Source organism: Gopherus flavomarginatus, chromosome 5, assembly GCF_025201925.1.
Source record: "Gopherus flavomarginatus isolate rGopFla2 chromosome 5, rGopFla2.mat.asm, whole genome shotgun sequence".
Classification (NCBI taxonomy): Eukaryota; Metazoa; Chordata; order Testudines; family Testudinidae; genus Gopherus; species Gopherus flavomarginatus.
In genome coordinates this window covers 38,049,407-38,058,766 of record NC_066621.1, presented here as the reverse complement: position 1 = coordinate 38,058,766, position 9,360 = coordinate 38,049,407, and the positions used below count along the sequence as shown (strand labels likewise).

General features: G+C 41.5%; 1 pseudogene; it reads left to right on the top strand.

Moving 5' to 3' along the window:
- Nucleotides 1-7,874: 7,874 nt before the first annotated feature.
- On the top strand, nucleotides 7,875-8,861 carry LOC127052548 (olfactory receptor 1052-like; annotated as a pseudogene).
- The last annotated feature ends 499 nt before the right edge of the window (nucleotides 8,862-9,360 follow it).

Sequence of the window (9,360 nt, the reverse complement as noted above, 5' to 3'; positions counted from 1 at the left end):
GCCAATCTGACCTGGGGGAAAATTCCTTCTCAACCCCATATGTGGTGATCAGTTGGACCCTGAGCATGTGAGCAAGAACCAGTTAGACAGCCAAGCATGGGAGAGGAAATGCTTGGTGCCACCTCAGCGAACCAGCCCTCTCCTTTCAGGGTACCAGCTCCAACCTTGGCCAACCCTGATGCTTCAGAGGAAGATATTTAACAACAACAACAAAAAACCCCTACCAGAATATAATGGTGAAAAAATATCCCTTCCTAACCTCTGCTAGTGACCAGCTGAAAGCCTGAAGCTTTTGCGATAGGAACATAAGACATAAACCACAAGTGAACCCCAGGGCTGTTGATCCCTGCCCCCACCATCACAAGCAAACCAACATGCAACTCCATCATACAATCAGACTCATAATTCATCCCACTCTCTATTAAAGCTAATTAAGCGGCTTGCCCCCACAAGTCCTATTGGGAGGCTGTTCCACAACCTCCCCCTTGTGGTGGTTAGAAACCTTCTTATAATTTCCAGCCTGAATTTGTTCACGTCCAGTTTATATCCAACATCGTCCAGTAGTTTAAATAGCTCATCACGCTCCCTGGTATTTAGCCCCTTGATGTAGTTATAGTGCCTGATGTTAGCTCCCTCAACCTTCTTTTTATGAGACTAAAAAAGCCAAGTTCTTCCAGTCTCCTTTCATGAAGCTCTCTGTACCTGTTCTGGTTTAAATTAATCTTTCTTGAACATGATTGATCAGAATTGTGCACAGTATTCCAAATGACATCTTACCAGTGCCGTACAATGGCATTAATACTTCTCTCTCTCTACTGAGAATGCCTGTCCCCGTGGTTCTCAAGCTATTTACCATGGTGGGCCGCATATGCAGCTCTCTACGTGACATTTGGGCCGCATCCAGACAATGTATGTACTACCTGTATGGCCCCGAGGATGTCACATGGGCTGCAGCCATGTGCTGATTGGGCCACAAGTTGAGAATCACTGACCTAGCCTAATACATCCCAAGGTCGCACTTGCATTTTCACAGTCTCATTACAGTGGTGGTTCCCGGTCACCCTGTGATCAGCCCCACAGCTCGGTCTCTCTCCTTCTCTATTGCTTCCAGCTTGTGATCTACAACTTGCAGAAGTTCCTATTATTAGATCCTTAGACCTTTCACTTTGTACTATTCAATTTCATCCTATGACTGTCAATCCTGTCTTCAAGGTCAATTCAAATCTTTCAGTATAATATTCTGATCCTCCTCTGTATTGGTGATGCCTCCCAACTTTGTATCATCAGCAAATTTCATTAGCACATACCTACTTTTTGTTCCGAGGTCATTAATAAAAATATTGAACAAGATTGGTCCCAAGACCAGCCCTTGAGGAACTCCACTAGTAAGCTCTCTCCAGTCTGATCATTCATCTTTCAGCACAACCTGTGTCTTTCTCCCGTTTAGTCAATTCCTTTTCCACCTTACAAGGCCTGTTCTGTTCTCTAGTTTAACTAATAATTTCCCATGTGGTACCATGTCAATGCTTTACTAAAGTCCAAATATATTAGATTTACTGAACTCCTTTTATCTAAAAATATCAGTTATATTCCCAGAGAAGGAAATGCGGTAAGTTTGGCATGATCTACTTGTAGTGAACCCATGTTGCATTACATCCTCTTTACCATTTACCTCTCTGAATTTAAATATTCTGTTTTTCACAATTTTCTCTAAAACTCAGTTCCATCTGTCAGTCTCAGTTAGTGGCAGTGGAATAAGACTTCAGTGACCTCGTTGAAGAATTATAGAATTCATCAAATATCCAGAGTTTTCTATCCTCCTCCAGGCTCTGCAGCATACTATAAAGCTAGGATGCAAGGATGTATGTTTGTTTTCCCTTGCTTGTTACTATATTCTCCTCCAGATTGCTTTATAATTGCAGCCAAACCACAGTATCTCCATAATGGACCAAAAAGGATTTGATCCGATCTGAATACCCAAACTTTGAGTTATTGACCTTTGGGCCAGTAGTGAAATGGACTCAAGCCGTGTGACTGGCTGGACTAGAAGTTACTAGATTAGTAAGTGAAGTTACTAGATCACAGGCCCTGGTTCTCATGGGGAACATCAATCACCCCGATATCTACTGGGAGAGCAGTATAGCGGTGCACAGACAATCCATGAAATTCTGCACAGCATATGAATGTGGTGTGAATTCTGCATTATGCAATGAGGCAGAATTCCCCCAGGAATAATGAGGAGAAGAGGTGAGAATCAACAATCATGTCACTCAATACACGGCAGGAAGATGCTCAGATATTATGGTGATGTAAGTCTATAGAGAATAGAATCAGAAATTGGGGGGTTATTTTGGGCTTTCTTCCACCCAAATGTGGAAGATCAATTATCCTTGTGGAAAAACAAAACAAAACCTGGAATAGAAATAGTGGGCATATGAGTAAAAATCTCTCCTCGCACCCCCACTCCCAACAGAACAATATATCGGAGGGCAGTTATTCTGTACCCAAAAACTCTGCCTACAACATGAGTCTTAGTCACTTAACTGTACGATTCTGTCATCAAGAGATCTGAAAACTCCAGGGAATCTGTCTTGGCTTTATAAACTAGCAATAAACACTTCATCTTAAAAGTCCGTCCTTTTACTGATGTAAATCCTTCGACGCCTTTCGGTAAATGCCAGCTTTCATCAGCAGGTAGGTTCCACGGGGCTGTATTTGAACTAAGTGGGGATAAATAATGGAGTAAACTATTGTATTTTCCTGAGTTAGGAGCATCTTCTTTTTAATGTAACTCTATTTTATCTTATTTATTGGTTAGTCAAAGTGAAATGCAGCTAGCAGGCTGGAAAGCTGAAATAATAGGAAGCAAACTATGCAGAAATTATTCATGATGAGCAAGATTCTGATACAATCTCTATTGTTGGGAAGTAACTTAATCCTCAGATTGCACCATTCATTTACATTGGTTAATCATGGTGTAGAGTATTATGCAGCCTTAGAGCTGGTTGAAGATTTTAAATTATAATTAATTTATATAATTTTTAATGATAATTAAATTTTAAATTTTGTGAGAAATTTCATTTAGCTTCCCCATCACCATCATAGATTTTACAAAAAAAACCCACAAAAATAAAACAGCAGAGCCCCTCCTCTCTATGTACATATTTTGCGTTTAAAAAAATGTTATTAAAATCTGTAAGGTCTTAGGTTCCAGATTTCATCACACATTGAAAATATCCCACCCCAAATATTTGGGGTTTGTTTCCCTTTTTTTTCCCCTGATACATCAGAGGAAGTTAGACTAGACTACACTGAACATTTTCTGCAAAAAATGCATTTTTCATAAAAATATGATTTGGTTAAAATAAATTCAACCACCTCCACTCAACATGGATTCCAACATATCACATTCTGGTCCTAAACAAAACAAAGGGCTACATAGATGACAAACAGTTTTACAGAAGAGTTAGTAAACCCCAAAGTTAAAGGTACAGATGCCATTTTTAATTCTTTCCCCTTCTGCATATGCATTATTAGAGTTCAGGTAGTTTGAAGTCAATTGAAGTTTTGCCACTTGTCTTTAGTAAGATCAGGATTTAGTGCAAAATATAGACATATATGCAATTGAGATGAAAATTATCAATATATTTCTAACCAGTAAAGCAGAACTAAATGACAAACTCACTTTTCTGCAACACTGAAAAAAAGTGCATGTGGCTCTAAGTACAATGTATGTACTGGATAGCACGGTGGTAGTGCCACAGATAAGGCTGAGTTTGCTTCCACTTAAGCAGAAATTCACTGTAGTATGCTGAGGTCACTGCCTTTCATGTGGACCATATTAACTCATAGACTCATAGGTCAGAAGGGACCAATCTGATCATCTAGTCTGACCTCCTGCACAAGGCAGGCCACAGAACCCCACCCATCCAATTTTATAACAACCCCTATCCCAGGACCGAGTTATTGAAATCCTCAAAAATGGTTTGAAGACCTCAAGCTGCAGAGACACCACCAGCAAGCGACCCGTGCCCCACGCTGCAGGGGAAGGCGAAAAACCTCCAGGGCACCTGCCAATCCGCCCTGGAGGAAAATTCCTTCCCGACCCCAAATATGGCGATCAGCTAAACCCTGAGCATGTGGGCAAGAGTCACCAGCCAGCACCCAAGAAGGAGTTCTCCGCAGCAACTCAGTACCCATCGCGTGCAACATCTCCCCGCAGACCATTGAGCAGACCTGTCTGGTGGTAATTCAAGATCAATTGCCCAAATTAACGATCCTATCATAACATCCCCTCCATATACTTATCAAGCTTTGTCTTAAAGCCAGGAAAGTCTTTTGCCCCTACTACTTCCCTCGGAAGGCTATTCCAGAACTTCACTCCCCTAATGGTCAGAAACCTTCGTCTAATTTCAAGTCTAAACTTCCTAATATCCAGTTTATACCCATTCGTCCTCGTGGCTACATTAGTACTAAACTTAAATAATTCCTCTCCCTCCCTAACGTTAACCCCCTTGATATATTTATATAGGGCGAGCATATCCCCCCTCAGCCTTCTTTTGGCCAGGCTAAACAAGCCAAGCTCTTTGAGTCTCCTTTCATAAGGCAGTTTTTCCATTCCTCGGATCATCCTCGTAGCCCGTCTCTGAACCTGTTCCAGTTTGAATTCATCCTTCTTGAACATGGGACACCAGAACTGCACACAGTATTCCAGATGGGGTCTCACCAATGCCGTATACAACGGTACTAACACCTCCTTATCCTTGCTGGAAATACCCCGCCTGATGCATCCCAAAATCGCATTTGCTTTTTTAACAGCCGTATCACATTGGCGACTCATAGTCATCCTGCTATCAACCAGTACCCCAAGGTCCTTCTCCTCCTCCGTCGCTTCCAACTGATGCGCCCCCAATGTATATCCAAAATTCTTATTATTAATTCCTAAATGCATGACCTTGCACTTTTCACTATTGTATTTCATCCTATTTCTATTACTCCAGTTTACAAGGTGGTTCAGATCTTCTTGAATAGCATCCCTGTCCTTCTCCGTGTTAGCAATACCCCCCAGCTTCGTGTCATCCGCAAACTTTATTAGCACATTCCCGCTCTTTGTGCCAAGGTCAGTAATAAAAAGGTTCAATAAGATCGGTCCCAAAACCGATCCTTGAGGGATTCCACTGGTGACCTCCTTCCAGTCCGACAGTTCACCTTTCAATACGACCCTCTGGAGTCTCCCCTTTAACCAGTTCCTTATCCACCTTACAACTTTCATATTCACTCCCAGCTTTTCCAATTTAACTAACAGCTCTGTGTGCGGAACCGTGTCGAACGCCTTACTGAAATCTAGGTAAATTATATCTACCGCATTTCCTTTATCTAAGTAATCCGTCACCTTCTCAAAGAAGGAGATCAGATTGGTTTGGCACGATCTACCTTTAGTAAATCCGTGTTGCAATTCATCCCAATTACCATTGACCTCTATGTCCTTAACTACTTTCTCCCTTAAAATTTTTTCCAAGACCTTACATACTACAGACGTCAAGCTAACAGGCCTATAATTACCCGGATCACTCTTTTTCCCTTTCTTAAAAATAGGAACTACATTAGCAATCCTCCAGTCATACGGCACAACACCCGAGATTATCGATTGCTTAAAAATTCTCGCTAACGGGCTCGCAATTTCACGCGCCAGTTCCTTTAATATCCTCGGGTGGAGATTGTCCGGGCCCTCCGACTTCGACCCATCGAGCTGTTCAAGTACGGCCTCTACCTCAGTTGCAGTAATATCCACTTCCATATCCACATTCCCGTTTATCATCCCTCCATCATCGCAAGGTTCCTCACTAGTCTTATTAAAAACCGAGGCAAAGTACTTGTTTAGATGTTGGGCCATGCCTAGGTTATCCTTAACCTCCATTCCATCCTCAGTGTATAGCGGCCCCACTTCTTCTTTCTTTGTTTTCTTCTTATTTATGTGGCTGTAGAACCTTTTACTATTGGTTTTGATTCCCTTTGCAAGTTCCAGTTCAATGCGGCTTTTAGCCTTCCTCACTTTATCCCTACATGTTCTGACCTCAGCAAGGTAGCTTTCTTTACTGATCCTGCCTTCCTTCCACTCCCTGTAAGCTTTCTGCTTTTGTCTGATCCCCTCTCTGAGTTGCTTGCTCATCCAGTTTGGCCTGCAACTCCTGCCTATGGTTCTTTTCCCCTTTCTCGGGATGCAGGCTTCCGACAGTCTCCGCAGCTGCGACTTAAAGTAATTCCAGGCCTCCTCCACATTTAAATCCACTAATTCCTCTGTCCAATCCACTTCCCTAACTAATTTCCTTAACTCTTTAAAATTAGCCCTCGAGAAGTCAAAAACCCTAATCGCAGATCTACATTTGTTTATCCTTCCATCTAGTTTGAACTGAATCAGCTCATGATCACTCGAACCAAGGTTGTCCCCTACCACCATTTCTTCTACGAGGTCCTCACTGCTCACCAACACCAAGTCTAAAATGGCATCCCCTCTCGTAGGTGCTTCAACTACTTGATGAAGAAATCCATCCGCTATCACATCCAGAAAAATCTGACCCCTATTATTCGTGCAAGTACTCGTCCTCCAGTCTATATCCGGGAAGTTGAAGTCCCCCATAATCACACATTTCCCCTTTGTGTTTACTTCATTAAAGACATTAAAGAGGTCTCTATCCATATCCCAATCCGATCCCGGCGGTCTGTAGCACACCCCAAGCACTATCTCAGGGGAAGCTCTAGTTGCTTTTTTACCCAGCGTGATTTTTGCCCAGACGGGCAAACTCCTTGTTTCTTTGTACTCCCTTATTAATCTGTCTGTGTACAGCTGTTGCCTCTGGACATATTTAAGCCACGTCCTCCTCATAGTTACAGCACTACACTCTAACTAATGAATGAATTTTCTGAGAATTTGCTAGTGCATCTGTTAATAAATTTCTGTGTTAAAATTAATTTAAAAAATATGTCCTTTAAAAATTTAACACAGTATCAAATTATTTATTTCTCCCTAAATAACCCAACCCAGGTCCTCCCTACTTCAATGGAAATTATCAAAGTCTTGGATGGATCTGGGGCAATGGGTGGTTTCTGAAAAGAACTTTTTAGATCTTTTTCCCTTTTATTTTACTTAACTGAAAATGCCCCCTTCATAGTAAAGTGTATTAACAAAACACTATTGATAGTGGCATAGTCTTTGAAACAATTCACATAATAATTTATTTCTAAATCACCGTACATGCAAACTCATTTTCATTAGCACTCCATGGTATTATATTTCACATGCTCAATGTTGTTTACATATGAATTTTAGTATAATTTTCATGTGAATGGTTTTGAGGGACACTAAGCCAAATTCTGCACCCTCTACCACTGGGTTATTTTGAGAGTAAGTGCATTAACTACTGTGCAGTCACAATGGATTCAAACAACTTTTCGATTGAAGGATTTAGATTTATTTATAAGAATATACTCAGGTATGCAAGGTGATCATACAATTGATGATGCTTCCGTAATGCATATAAGTGACAGTTACTGTGTTAACCAACAAGAGGCACTGAACTGGGACTCTCTAGAATGCAAGCAGGAGTGTCTACAGCTTGGCTAAAGTGCCAGCCATTGAAGCAATGGGCTATAACAGAAGCACATCCTCTGTACATCAGGCAATGAATGGGACACACATAATGCATTCTAACCAGCGGGTTACAGACATTAAGGTCATATGTTGCTATGCATTCCACAATGTTTTGTCTACTGCCTACTCTATGAAGAACTTGCAGCTATTGCCAGCACTCACAGGGAGATGGGGCACTCAAAAGCCCAGAGTGCTGAATAAATGTAAATCAGTTGCTATAAGCATCATGATTAATTATTTTTCCCTGCAGATAACAAGGAAGTTAACACGAATGACTGGATACAATCACAGCACAACGACCAAGTTCATTCTCGTTGGATTAACAGATCATCTGGAGCTGCAGGTCCTGCTCTTCATCACATTTTTTCTCATCTATCTCATTACCCTGATGGGGAATATAGGGATGATCTTGGTAATTCAGATCGACCCCCAACTCCACACACCCATGTACTTCTTCCTCAGCAACTTGTCTTTCTTAGATGTCTGCTATTCTTCCATCATTGCTCCCAATATGCTGGACAATTTCTTAGTGGAGAGCAAAGCCATTTCTTATAGCTGGTGCATTATGCAATATGGCTTCTTTGTTGTGTTTGTCACCACTGAGATCTTCCTCCTGGCTGTGATGGCGTATGATCATTATGTGGCCATCTGTAACCCACTGCTCTACATGGTCACCATGACCAAGAGAGTCAGCATAACGCTGGTGGTTGGATCATATTTCTCAAGCTTGATTAACTCTTTGATAAACACAAGCAGTTTGCAGAGATTATCCTTTTGTGATTCTAATGTCATCAATAACTTTTACTGCGATCTCACCTCTCTCCTGAAACTCTCCTGCCGTGATGTCTCTGTCAATGAGAGGCTACTCTTTACCTGTGGCAGTTTGTTTGAAAGGAGCACATTTCTGATCATCATCATCTTGTACATTCTTATTGTAATTGCAGTGCTGAGGATCCATTCTGTCCAGGGCAGGCATAAAGCATTCGCCACCTGCCCATCCCACCTGACAGCTGTTACTATATTCCATGGGACCATTTTTTTCATGTATTTGTGACCCAGTGCCAGCTACTCACTGGACACAGATCAAATAGCCTCTGTGTTCTATACAATAGTGATCCCCATGTTGAACCCCCTGATCTACAGCCTGAGGAACAGGGATGTGAAATGTGCTGTAAGGAAACTGCTAAGTAGAAAAGTGATTGTTACTCAGTGAAAATCTAGCATAACATCCTTCAGAGTAACTAACAGGGAAGGGTGGTAGAAGAAATGGGTCTATGCTGGGATGGAATCAAGAACTCCGTGACAGCAGCATCACCAGAAACAGTGTAAAGGCTCTTCCAAATGACAGATGTGTAAGGTGTTTATCAAAACCACACAATGTGCATTGCATGATATAAATTCACTAACGCCAATTATATCACTTAAAAGTTCTGTGCTATCAGATCCTGAGTAGAATAGCTTGTATCAGTCTGCTCCATTTTTATTCTAAATAAATAAAACACCTTTCATGTAACCCCAACCTTCCCAAGTGCTCAGCCCACTCTCATGGTTAACTGGATGGTGTACCAATATTCCTGACCCCTACTGGGTGGAATCAGAGTTATGTTCACAGTGTACAAATAGAGACGTTAGATGTAAGCCTCAAATACACTTTTGGAAGGTTGCAACATAACACTTTTATTTCTTTAGAATTCAGAACAATAACATACAAG